Genomic DNA, 12,840 nt, shown 5'->3' on the forward strand with positions numbered 1-12,840 from the left:
CAGCCTCCGTATCTGCAGCTGCAGACTGCACGTGGGAAAACGTGGGGCCCCAGCTTCCTGCATTCTGTACGGATCTGCAACGGCGCTGGCACCTTTAGTAAAGACGTCCCCCGTTTCCTAGATCTGTAATCCTGAATCTGTTGTGAACCAAGCGTCCCGTGTGTGTGTCTGTTTCTGGACCCTCCAATCCAATTCACTGACCACGGCATGGCCTGGTCCACACTCCTGTAGCTTTGTAGTGGGCATTGGCACCTGTGGTCTGAGTCCCTCGCTTTGGTCGTCTTCAAGGTCATCTTGCTATTCTTACCCTGTCCATTCCCATGTAAACTTTAGCTTGGCAACCCCTCTGCAACCCCCAACACACACACTCACACACATCGGCCTGGATTTTAGTGGGGATTACATGAAATTTATACATCAATTTTTGTGTTTGTTAACTTGTTTTTAATCCATAAACATATCATATCCCTTCCTTTATTTAAATCTTCTTTTTTTTCTTTTTTTTTTCTGTCACTCAGGCTGGAGTGCTGTGGTGAGATCTCCACTCACTGTAACCTCTGCCTCCCAGGTTCAAGTGATTCTCCTGCCTCGGCCTCCCAAGTATCTGGGATTGCAGGCACACACCTCCACGCCTGGCTAATTTTTGTATTTTTAGTAGAGATGGGGTTTCACCATGTGGGCCAGGCTATCGCAAACTGCTGATCTCAGGTTATCTGCCCACCTAGGACTCCTAAAGTGTTGGGATTACAGGCGTGAGCCCCCAAGCCTGGCCTACTTAAATCTTCTTTAATCTACCTTAGTAAATGTTTTGTTGTTTTTGGAATATTTTTCTAGAACAATTACTAGGTAGTTGATGTGTTTTGATACTACTAAAATGGTATCATTTAAAAATTCTCATTTTCCAATTATTTGTTGCTGGTCTATATAAACACAATTAATTTTTGTATATTTAGCTTGTATCCAGTGTTGTTGCTAAATTTACTTTTTAAAAATAACAGCTTTATTAAAATATAATTCACATACCGTACAGTTCACCTATGTAAAGTGTAGAGTTCAATGCTTGTTAGTATATTCACAGAATTGCACAACCGTCATCACAATCAATTTTAGAACATTTTTATCATCCTCCCTCACAAAAAGTACAACAAACAAAAACCTGTACCAACACTAAGTTCATTTTTCATCCAAACACTCACCTAGAGATTATTTTGGATTTTCTACAAACACAATGCGGTTCCTGCTGTGCTTGTGTTGGGAAATCTGCCGGAACCTACAGGAGGGAAATTTTAATGAAAGCACGCGCCTGCTGGAAGACGAACTGGGCTTTTGAAAAGAAGGGCTGAGTTTGTGCTGACATGAACAAGGTACAGAGAGATCTAAATGCACGGTATAGTGCATGTTTATGTTGTCCACAACGGCTAATTAAAATGTTCATTCTAACCTTAGAAGTGGATTGAGAATTAGGCAGATGTATACAGAATTGAATTAGGAGACTCGGGCTACCAGGAATTTTGAGTGATTCCAGTACAAGCTCCTGAGGGTCTCATCGGTAAAGGCATTTCTGAATGCATCCTCTTCCCCTCGCCAAAGAAGAAGATTAAATGTGCCAGGTCTATAGGGAAGGTCAGCAGGTGTGCTTGTGGCCAAGCCTGCGTCCCCTCACCTCTACTGCTGGCAGGCCGGGCCCCCAGGCAAACCCTAGCGTCCGACTGGATCAACTGAGCAGAACAACCCTGGATTAATTAGGCTTCTGCCCCGAGCTGGGGGGAGCCAGCCACAGAGACCCCGGGCGGGAAAGCTGGGCCAAGCACGAGCCTCCTTCTGTGGGGGGCACAGTGGTGGCTGCCGGAGTCATTCCCAGGGGTTGGAGGCATCCACCCCAGGCTGCCTCCAGGTGATTTGAGCAATGCAGAGAAAAAATTCTTTCTGTGTCAAAATATGTTTCTGTGTTAGCCTAAGGTAAACTGAGAGAAAGAATCCCTGTTTAAGAGAATTTCTGCATAAGTGAGGTTCACGAGTCAGAGTGAATTTCTGCATAAGTAAGGTTCACAAATCAGAGCTTGTGATTCTCTGGGGGAAAATGTCGTAACAATGTAGGAAACTTTATTTAGACAAGTTTGCTCATTCTATAACTTTGGTACACGTACTACTATAAAATGTCAAGTTTTAACACCGAAAATTAAATTTCCAAGGGTAACCAGGTGAACAATTCCCTCTGAGGAGAGGGAAGATCCACACTTGATAATTTATTTTCCACCTTTCTCTCCTTTTCCCTGTCCTGGGACTTCCAGAAACCACGGGAGGTGGGGCCAGAAGAGAACAAGGATCTGAAAAATGCTCTCACTCTAACGCCCATGTGGCATGCGTGAGCCAGTCTTAGCTTTGGTTTGCACTTTCTGAAAGGAAGGAATTATGTCGAAACCTTAGTTTTAGAGATGATGGATTTCTGGGTGGAAATGAGCAAACGGATGGATGGATGGATGGATGGATAGATAGATGGATGGATGGATGGATGGGTGAACGGTTGGGTGGGTGGGTGGGTGGATGGATGGATGGATGGATGGATGGATAGATGGATAGATGGGTGGATGGTTGGGTGGATGGATGGATGGGTGGGTGGATGGATGGGTGGGTGGATGGATGGGTGGATGGATAGCTGGATGTGTGGGTGGGTGGGTGGACGGATGGATGGGTGATTGGGTGGATGGATGGATGGATGGATGGATGGATGGATGGATGGATGGACGGACGGATGGATGACTGGATAGATGGATGGATAGATGGGTGGATGGCTGGGTGGATGGATGGATGGATGGGTGGACGAATGGATGGATATGGATGGATGGACAGGTGGGTGGATGGATGGATGGATGGATGGATGGATGGATGGATGGATGGATGGACAGATGGGTGGGTGGGTGGATGGTTAGATGGATGGACGGATGGATGGATAGATGGATGGATAGATGGATTGGTGGGTGGATGGTTGGGTGGGTGGATGGATGGTTAGATGGATGGATGGATGGATGGATGGATGGATGGATGGATGGATGGGTGGATGGGTGGATGGATGGATGGATGGATGTGTGCAGAGGAAAGAGGCAATGTCATTGGTCTCCATGTGAATTCCAGCCAGCAAGACTACAATGTGCCTATGAGACCAAACTGTATTTTGTTTCCATTTTGAGGATAAGCTTACGCTTAGAAGAAAAATCACAGCTTCTGAGCTACTGGTCTGCAAATTGGCAACAGCACGAAGCAGATAAGGGAATACGCTTGCTATGGACATGTGCCCAGACATGAAGCAGATAAGAGAATACGCTTGCTATGGACATGTGCCCAGACAAAGAACAGTGGCTAGTTGTTCAAACATTTCCTTCCAAGGCTAATATTTTCCGAAGGAAAAATATAACAAAGGTGATTACTGCCACATTTACATCTCTGCAAGGCCCCGTTTTATTTTTAACCTGATAAAAGGGACCGGAACTAGTGGATCCATGTCATGACGCACTTGTCAAAACCCACAAAATGTTTGACACAAGGAGTGAGCTCTAATGTGGGCTGTGTGTTCGCGTGACTGATAATTGTACCAAATGCAGCACAGGAAGCAGGGTGTCAGTCCCAGAGGAGCCGAGGCACTGGGGGCTCCCTGGACCTGACACTCAGTTTTTCTGTAAACCTAAAAATGCTCTAAGTAACAAAGTCCACTAATTAAAATGTTTAAAAAGGAGCCAAACCATGCTCCTTCTTTAATACATCTTATATGCTTTTCCCAATGATAATATGAATCATTTTAAATGTCTGATCTGGAGATTTTCATATCATTTTTGAAAGACTGGGCATTTTGGAAATCCCCTTTTGGGTCATGTCATTACCTGATACAGTTCATTAAACATTTTGTGAATGACTCTGACACACACGATGGCTCCCTTGTTTTCATTCATAAATGGGATTTTATAGAAGCACTGATTATGTCATCATATTATAAAGGCCTACAAAATTGCTCCTGAACCTGAATTGCAGGGTGAAATTTAAAGGCAAGCATCTCTAATAATATCAATGTGGAAAGTTATTGTATTTTGATCTTATTCCATTACGGTTTCTGACATTCTCAAATGGCCTTTGCACTTTGTAGGAATAGGGCATTAAGAAATAAATACCTGGCCGTGTGTGGTGGCTCACCCCTGTAATCCCAGCACTTTGGGAGGCCAAAGTGGGTGGATCATGACATCAGAAGATCAAGACCATCCTGGCTAACACGGTGAAACCCCATCTCTACTAAAAATACAAAAAATTAGCCGGGCGTGGTGGCGGGCGCCTGTGGTCCCAGCTACTGGGGAGGCTGAGGCAGGAGAATGGCATGAACCCGGGAGGCGGAGCTTGCAGTGAGCCAAGATCTCGCCACCGTACTCCAGCCTGGCGACACAGTGAGACTCCATCTCAAATAAATAAATATCTGAGTGTCCTTTTAAAATTAGAATTCAACACCAAATTGTGGGTTATTTAAAAAAATATGTTAAAGACTGACTATTCTGAAGATAAAGACACCTTTTTTTCTCTTCTCAGAGAACTGTATTGCTTTAAAACCACGCTCCCAGGAATGACCACCTGCAAGCTTGCACTCTGACTCCCATCCCAAGACATTCAGGCCAGTATGAGCAGAGAGGTTCCCAGCACCGTCACAAGACCCTGTGATATCATTTTAGACTCATTTGTGGCTGCTGACAACACCACACACACGAAATTATGCTCACTGGAATCGAAATGTTCAGCTAAACGAAGAGCTGTATTGGTCATGAAATTATTCACAGGAGGGATGACATTCCAGAGTGGGCCATTCAAGAATTTGAATTCAAATCATTCTCATGTAAGATGTTGGAGCTAGATTTACACCTATGCGTGTGCACCCACCAGGTCAAAGTCTCACTTCTGCCCAGTCCCTGCCACACCCTCCCCAGAGTCGTCAAAGGGACAGGCTGGTGGAGACTTGGGTGCAGACGGGAGGTAGTGCCAGTTCAAGGCGTCCCCATGGTCAAGTTGTGGCTACCTGAGCACTGGAAGAAAAAAAAAAATCATAGTTACTTAAAATAAACTTATTACCTAAAAACTGCAAACCCCCAGTGGTACACGAAGACAACTTCCTTTTTCCTTGTCTAATGAATAGTACTAAACAGAGGCCAACTGATTCATACAAATGCTACTCGCTTGAGCTGGGTTTTGATTGTGTTTTCTTTTTTTTTCTTTTCTTCTTCTTTTTTTTTCTTTTTTTTTGAGATGGAGTTTTGTTCTTGTTGCCCAGGCTGGAGTGCAATGGCCCAATTTTGGCTCACTGCAACCTCTGCCTCCCAGGTTCAAGTGATTCTCCTGCCTCAGCCTCCCAAGTAGCTGGGATTACAGGCACCTGCCACCACATTCAGCTATTTTTTGTATTTTTAGTACAGACGGGATTTCACCATGTTGGCTAGGCTGGTCTTGAACTCCTGACCTCGGGTGATCCACCTGCCTCGGCCTCCTGAAGTGCTGGGATTCCAGGCGTGAGCCTCTGCGCCCAGCCTGTCTTTGCTCTTAAAAGGTGCAGAAATATGCATTCGTTTTCTGGGGCTGCTGCAACACTGTTCCACAAACCTGATGGCTAAGAACAGAGGTTGTCTCACAGATCTGGAGCCAGAAGTCCCAGATCGAGGTGTGGGTGGGGCCGCACCCCCTCCGGAGTCTCTGGGGAGGATCCCTCCTGCCTCTCCCAGCTCCCAGCAGCCCCCAGCATCCCTTGGCCTGTGCATCACTCCAGTCTCTGCCTCCGTCTTCACGTGGCCTCCTCCTTGTGGGTCTGGGTCTGTGTCCACATTTCCCCTTTTAGTGATGACACAGTCATGCTGGATTGCAGCCCATACTAATGAACTCGATTTAATGTGATTAAATCTGCAAAGAACTTATTTCCAAGTAGGGTCACACACGCAGGTATGGGGGTGCAGGGCTTCAGTGCGTCCTTTTTTAGGGGGAGGGGACACCATTCAACCCATAACAAAATGTGTCTGTGTGTGAGGCTGACTCAGTCCCCGTGAGCACAGGCTCCCCTGTGAGATCTTCTTCCCAGTTTGGGCACTCCTGACCCGTCAATGGTGATTTGCTATCCATTGTGTCCTAACAAAGCACCCCAAGTTTAATGGCTCGCAATAACCTACAACAAACTTTCCTTATCTTCACAGTTCCTCTGAGCCCGGAAATTCAGCGCAGCTTAGATGGGTGCTGGGGCACAGGGCTCTCACAAGGCTGCAGTTGGATGCCTCTGGGGCCACCATCATCTGAGAGCCTCCCCAGGGAGGGGCCAAGTCCAGGCACATGGCTGGCACACTAGTGCTGCTGGTGGCGGGAGGCCTCTGTTCTCCCTCTGAGACCCGTGGCTGGCCCATGGCTGCCTGGGCTGGCTGGGCTTCCCTCCCACCCCAGGCAATGCCGTCAGCAGACCATGAGCTCAGCAGCTGCCGGCTAGGGGTTCTTCATTCTCCTACAGTCTCCCAGAGAGGAGAGGCTGGCACTTCCTTCTTTGCTCCTTTGAGCCTTTCTGTGACTTCCGCAGCAAGGTTTGTGCCGACAGCAGGGTTTGTAGGTGTACCTGTGGCCAAGCATTTCTCATTTTTCTGCCACTTTAAAGTACCTGGGAGGTTTTTCTTTTCTCTTCCCAGGTGTGAAAACCACAGAATCTTCTGTGCTCTGTGCCTGAAGTGGGGGCAGGCTGCGCTGTGGCACCCAGGGCAGTTTTCCTGGAAACCAAGATGCCGTGTTCCGGATTTCAGGGTGAACCAAGGCGGTGCGCAGGGGCCTTGGCTGAAGCTCCCACTCCTGCTCGTTAGTCTGGGAGTCGAAGGGCCCGAGGCAGGGGCAGAGAGATCAACGCTGGTGGCTTATATCCCAGCTCAGGTGCTCCAGAAACCGGTGAGGCGTCATGGAAGCTGTGGGCCACCCGAGGCAGCAGGAAGAGGTGCTCCAGGATCCTGATGAAGTGAAAGCGACTCCATGCTCTCTGCAGGCTGGTGGGGAGCGCATGGGGGAAGCAGGGACTGTGTACAGCAGGGCGGGTGTCCCCCTCCTGCCCCTCCAGGTGCCCTGGGCACCTCTCCCACCGCACTCTGCCCAGGCTGACCCTGGGGCCAGCACAGGTTGGGGAGGGTGGGTTTAGCCTCTGGCATCGGCAGTCCAAGGTCGGCGGACTCCGTCCCAGCAAGTGCGCAGGCAGCCTGTCTCCCTGCACTGAGGCCCCAGGGACCCCGCCCTCACCTCACCCTCCTGGCGCCCTCCAGCCGTGAGCTTGCTTTCTCCCCACTCCCTGCCCCACCGTTGCCAACGGTCCCTCCATCAATGTCCCCCCGGGGCTGCCTGAGGTTGCTGTGCTTCCCGGACCCTGGGCTCTCTCTGGGACACTGCTGGCCCGAGCCGGCCTCCTCTCCATGCTGGGGATGCAGTTACACCTGTTTCTTTGACGGCTGCCTGGTAGAGTTACATTTCACCCCCAGCACCCCATGGCTCCTGGGAGGCCCTGCAAGCCCCATTCAGTGACCTGGGGAGCCTGGGCTTCCGGCTGGGTGGCATCTTAGTGGAGGAGCCTGGTGCTCCCTGGATGAAGGGGAGGAAAAGGGGCAGCCCAGACGTGTCCACCGGGACTGGGCCTGCCTGTGATGCCAGTGTGGCCCTGGCTCTTCACCGAGGCCCACCTCCCCAGGCCAGGGGCAGGACCTCCCTGGACTCCCCTCCCTGCCCTCCAGGGATAGGGGCTGACATTCCTCACACACGTGTGCCTTGGAGCCTGGTTCCCACCCCTCACACACACCGCATCCCCGGGGTTATAGGACACTTTTGAACCTGTGAGGACCCAGCTCCTCTCCGTGGGGTACGTTTGGGAAAACACAGGCCCAGCAAGGGGGCACAGGCCCAGGAGGGGGCCCAGGCCCAGGGCGGAGGCCCAGGCCCAGGGAGGGGGCACAGGCCCAGGGAGGAGGCCCAGGCCCAGGGAGGGGGCACAGGCCCGGGAGGGGCCACAGGCCCGGGAGGGGGCCCAGGCCCAGGGAGGGGGCACAGGTCCAGGGAGAGGTCACAGGTTTGGGGAGGGAGCCCTGGCCCAGGGAGGGGGGCACAGGTCCAGGGAGGGGGCACAGGTCTGGGGAGGGGCACAGGCAGCTGAAGGCCCAGTGGGACCCTGACCCCGAGGCCAAAACCACAAGGGTGACAGAAGGGCCCCCAGAAGGGCCCCCAGCCCCGCCTTTACCTGCAGGCCAAGCTTCCCCCCACCAGCCATCCCCATGGGCCTCTCAGCTGGCGTGGGACACAGAACAGCATGTTGACAAAAACCAACACAAAGGCGGCAAAGCTGCCGGCCACGTCTCAGTGACTGTGAACGGATACCGGGGTAATGGTGAGATGTGTCCACACTGAAGGAGCCGGGCAGTGGGAGTGGAGCTCTGGAGGCCCTGTCTCTGCTGGGCAGGACACAGGGGAGTGGAGCACTGGAGGCCCTGTCTCTGCTGGGCAGGGCACGGGGGAGCACAGACCCCATCGTGAGCACAGACAGAGGAGAGCTCGTACTCTTCACTCCAGGGAAGGCACATGGCTGCCCCCACACTGCACCTGCAAGACTCGACCACACCAGGAAGACCAGAATCATTTACCTAGAAATCAAGAAAGGCTCACATTCAATCAACCAGACACATCATCTGAAAATTTGGGGAAAAATACTAAAAGGAACCCAAAGATAGATAAAGAACAGCACCAATGAAGACAGCAGGAGGCGGGGACTTGGTCAGTGAAGGCCCGACTCTGAGGTCAGTGCAGTGTGGGGTGAGGCTGCCCAGAAACTCCTGGGAGCCCCCACAGGCAGACACCGAGGGAGGGAACCGTTCCCAGCCATGGCTTTCTTGGCACAACATAAACCAAGAAGCCTTTGAAGCCTGCAAGACCCAGGACCTTCTCCAGTCGAAGGCCGCTGACATCTGCTCCGTCTGTGGAGGAACCAGACCCACAGGTCACAGAAACCGCGGCCGAACATTTGAAATGATGAAACTCTTCCCCACCAGTTCATTATGTCTCCAGGGCAGGGGCCTAGAAGTAGAATTTCCTGGTTGAAAAGACGACATCTTTAAAAACTGTCACGTAAGAACAACCCTAACTGTCTTCCCCATGCTGGCCAGCGCTGGCAGCCGCCTGCCTCACTCACTCATCCCCACACTGAAGGCTTCTGAGTAGTTCCAGGCGCTGGGGATCCATCGCCGCAAAGCAGGGGGAAATCCCTGCCGTGCGAACACACATTCCAGTAAGAGACGAGGAGACAGGCTGCTGGGTGCTGGTTAGGAAAGTGAAGGGGGTTGTCAGAGGGGCCTTGCTGAGAAGACCCCGAGAAAAGACTGGAGGAGGCCAGGAGCGAGGGAGGCCTGCGTGGTCCGGGGAACAGCATCACAGGCAGAGGGAACGGTGAGGCAAAGGCGAGTCAGGTGTGTGCCCGGTGTTCCAGGATGGAGAGTCCATGTAGCCAGAGGGTGGGGAGGGAGGAGAGGACCTCAGGGCGGGACGTGGGCGAGTTGGGAGCCACCCTGGCGCGTCTGCCAGATCCTAACAGGGTTACCAGTCTTCTGGCTCAAAAGCCAGCTGTCAGCCAGAGAGCAAGCTTTGGAGGCTGCAAGAGGGGTGACATTGGTATCTCCACCCAGCTCAGGTGGGACAGGCCGGCCTGGCTGACCCTGGGATTTCTCATCTGTCTGAGCATCGTCCCCACCACCTTCCACGTCGGATGCACGTGTGGATAGTGATGACTGGTGGGCCTGTGTGGGGTCTGGGCTCTGCACAGGGGCTTGGTGGTGAGGGAAGAGCGGGGACGGAAGGGAACCCACTGTTGGTGAGAATGCGCCCAGGACACCTGATAGTCTCTCATCTCAGTCCTGCTGAGCCGCCCCTCCTGGCTGCTCCCACACACCGCAGGGCCCTGGACTCACGTGGACAGGAAGACGGGGACACCCGCCATGGAGGGGAATGGCCCAAGTCTGTCAATGCTCTCCAGGTAGCAGCTTGTTGACGGAGGGCAGGCTCCTCAGCCCCACTCATGGCTGACCCAGTAAAGCAGTGGCAGAAGCCAGCGGTTGAGGGCACGTCTCAGGTTTACCTGCACTTGCTGGGAACTGTTTTTTGTTCCTCCAGGGGCCCCGCGGGGTGGTTTCCAGTCTCTGAATCACCTAGGACTCCAGACGGCCTCCTCTTACACCATGGGCAGACGCTAAGGGGGTTGTTGGAGGCTTGAGAGATGCAAAGGAGGGAGCCTGCTGGATCCAGAATCCCCACTGTGTCTCCTCCTCGGTGTCCAGAGGATCAGCTGTGTACGTACACAGACACACATATGCACAGACACACGGACGCACAGACACAGTGACAGACACGCAAGCACACAGACACATAGACACACACACAGATGCACCAACACACAGATACACACTGACACACACACAGACACAGTGACACACACACAGATGCACAGACACACAGACAGACACATAAATGCACCAACACATAGACACACACACACAGTGACAGACACACACAGACACAGATGCACCGACACACAGATACAGACAGACTCACAGACACGGACACACTGACACAGATGCACAGACACACACAAATACCACACATGGGCACACACATGGTCCTGAAATTTAGGGAATTCTAAGAAAGATTTTTAAATGTTTAGTTTATTATTTTATTATTTTCAAAGAGTTTTGTTCATGTAAAATCTAAAAGTGGCTTTAAGGCGATTTGGGTTTTATAAATAATCCTCACTGTAAATAGTTTCAGGACAACATGAGAGGAGGCAGCAGCCCCTGCCCCGGCCCTCCCCCTGCCCACTCTCAGCCCCTGCCCCGGCCCTCCCCCTGCCCGCTCTCAGCCCCTGCCCCGGCCCTCCCTCTGGCCCCTCTCAGCCCCTGCCCTGGCCCTCCCTCTGCCCGCTCTCAGCCCCTGCCCCTGCCCCCTGCTCTTCCCCCTGCCTGCTCTCCGGATAGTCGGCCCCCGAGGGTGGGTGCCTGGCCTGCCAGTGATTCCTCCTTCACTTAGGTTCCTCCCGATGTCCTGCGGGGGCCACCCCCCACCTGACCTGCTGCATGCATCCCCTCCCTCACTGCCCACTCTTGGCTAAATCCACAGGCACTGCTTGTCACGGCTGGGCCCTGTACACACAGCATTCCCCTAATCATTCGGCCCAACTCAGCCCTCTGGAGGCTCAGGCTCCTCCTCCCAGGACACGACCCCCACCCTCTGCCACACTCCACAGCGTGCTGAGAGGGCCAGACCCATTCCCCACGTCTCCCCACGGGGCAACCCCTTGGTGGGCTGTGGGCCTCCCAGCCTGGGTGGTCCTGGCCCTGCCCTTAGCCAGCCTGGCCTCCCTGGGCCACCCTGTGCTGAGCGGCCGCCCCCACCAAGGCTGAAGCTGCCGCCGGGCTGACCTTCTTCTGCCTTCGGAGCAGGTTCCCACTGGCTCACCGGGTATGGCCCGTAGGGACAGTGGGAACCGGGGGTCTCAGCATTCCTTCCAAAGATGCACAGTCCAGACTAGAATGAGGTGCTCATCTCCAGGGCAAAAGTAAAGCAGAGAGCAGGAGGGTTCCAAAAACTCACTCATCAGAAAAGTGATATTTTAATGCAATACTTTTCAAAATCAAGAGTAATGCAAAAAAATACCCATGACAAAAAACCAAAATAAAAAAGGACATTCTTCTTTTCAAAAGAAGTCTTGTTTCTTTCCAGTTCATTTTCCAGAAGTCTGAGGTGGTTCGGGGCCGCCGTGGGTCCCTTCCCATCCTCTGCCCCTATGCGAGGCTGTGCTGTGGATGGAAGCTTCTCGCCAAAGCCCGGCAGCTCCACCCTGAAGGCCCCTCAGGCTCCTAGAGCGGCTCCACCTCCCCTCCCCTTTCCCACAACCCCTCCCTACCCATCTTGAGACCCTCCACCCTAGCAGAGGCCCCACCTCGGAGTTTCTGCCCTGATGGGAGTCCACCCCCTCCCCCGCCTCAGCCGGGGCCCCCCCGCCCCCAGTTTCACCCAGAGACCGCACTCTGCCCCGTGAGGGTCCTTCCACCTGAGGCTGAGAAGGAGGACACCAGGCAGTGTTTGAGGAGCCCCCTTCTATGGAGACCTTCCAGTGGTTATGTTGGGTGAAAAGAAGGAAAACGGCTGTGAAGAAGCCAGTTGGCTGTCCAGTGCCGAGCCCTGTGCCGAGCCCTGACCCCTCCATCCTCAGACCCTGAGCCCTGATCACGCTCCACCCTGAGGCCCTGGGCCCTGACCCCCCTCCACCCTGAGGCCCTGAGCCCTGACCATCCTTCACCCTGAGGCCCTGAGCCCTGAACATCCTCCACCCTGAGGCCCTGGGCCCTGACCCCCCTCCACCCTGAGGCCCTGAGCCCTGACCATCCTTCACCCTGAGGCCCTGGACCCTGACACCCCTCCATCCTGAGGCCCTGAGCCCTGACCATCCTTCACCCTGAGGCCCTGAACGTTGACCATCCTCCACCCTGAGGCCCTGGGCCCTGACCATCTTTAACCCTGAGGCCCTGGACCCTGACACCCTTCCATCCTGAGGCCCTGAGCCCTGACCCCCCTCCACCCTGAGGCCCTGGGCCCTGACACCCTTCCATCCTGAGGCCCTGAGCCCTGACCCCCCTCCACCCTGAGGCCCTGGACCCTGACACCCTTCCATCCTGAGGCTCTGAGCCCTGACCCCCCTCCACCCTGAGGCCCTGGTCCCCAGCCTGGCTGGGCCCCAGAGCAGTGAGCAGGGCAGCAGGGCGGAGTGAGCAGGTCCCC

The 12,840-nt window shown here is 53.5% G+C and overlaps 1 long non-coding RNA gene across 1 annotated transcript; it reads left to right on the forward strand.

Moving 5' to 3' along the window:
- Positions 1-1,199: 1,199 nt before the first annotated feature.
- Positions 1,200-4,860, forward strand: LOC112621314. Its single transcript, XR_003118702.1, has 2 exons — positions 1,200-1,364; positions 4,567-4,860. It is a non-coding gene; the product is annotated as an uncharacterized LOC112621314 (long non-coding RNA).
- Positions 4,861-12,840: the final 7,980 nt, after the last annotated feature.

This window comes from Theropithecus gelada, chromosome 3 (genome assembly GCF_003255815.1).
Source record: "Theropithecus gelada isolate Dixy chromosome 3, Tgel_1.0, whole genome shotgun sequence".
Classification (NCBI taxonomy): domain Eukaryota; kingdom Metazoa; phylum Chordata; class Mammalia; order Primates; family Cercopithecidae; genus Theropithecus; species Theropithecus gelada.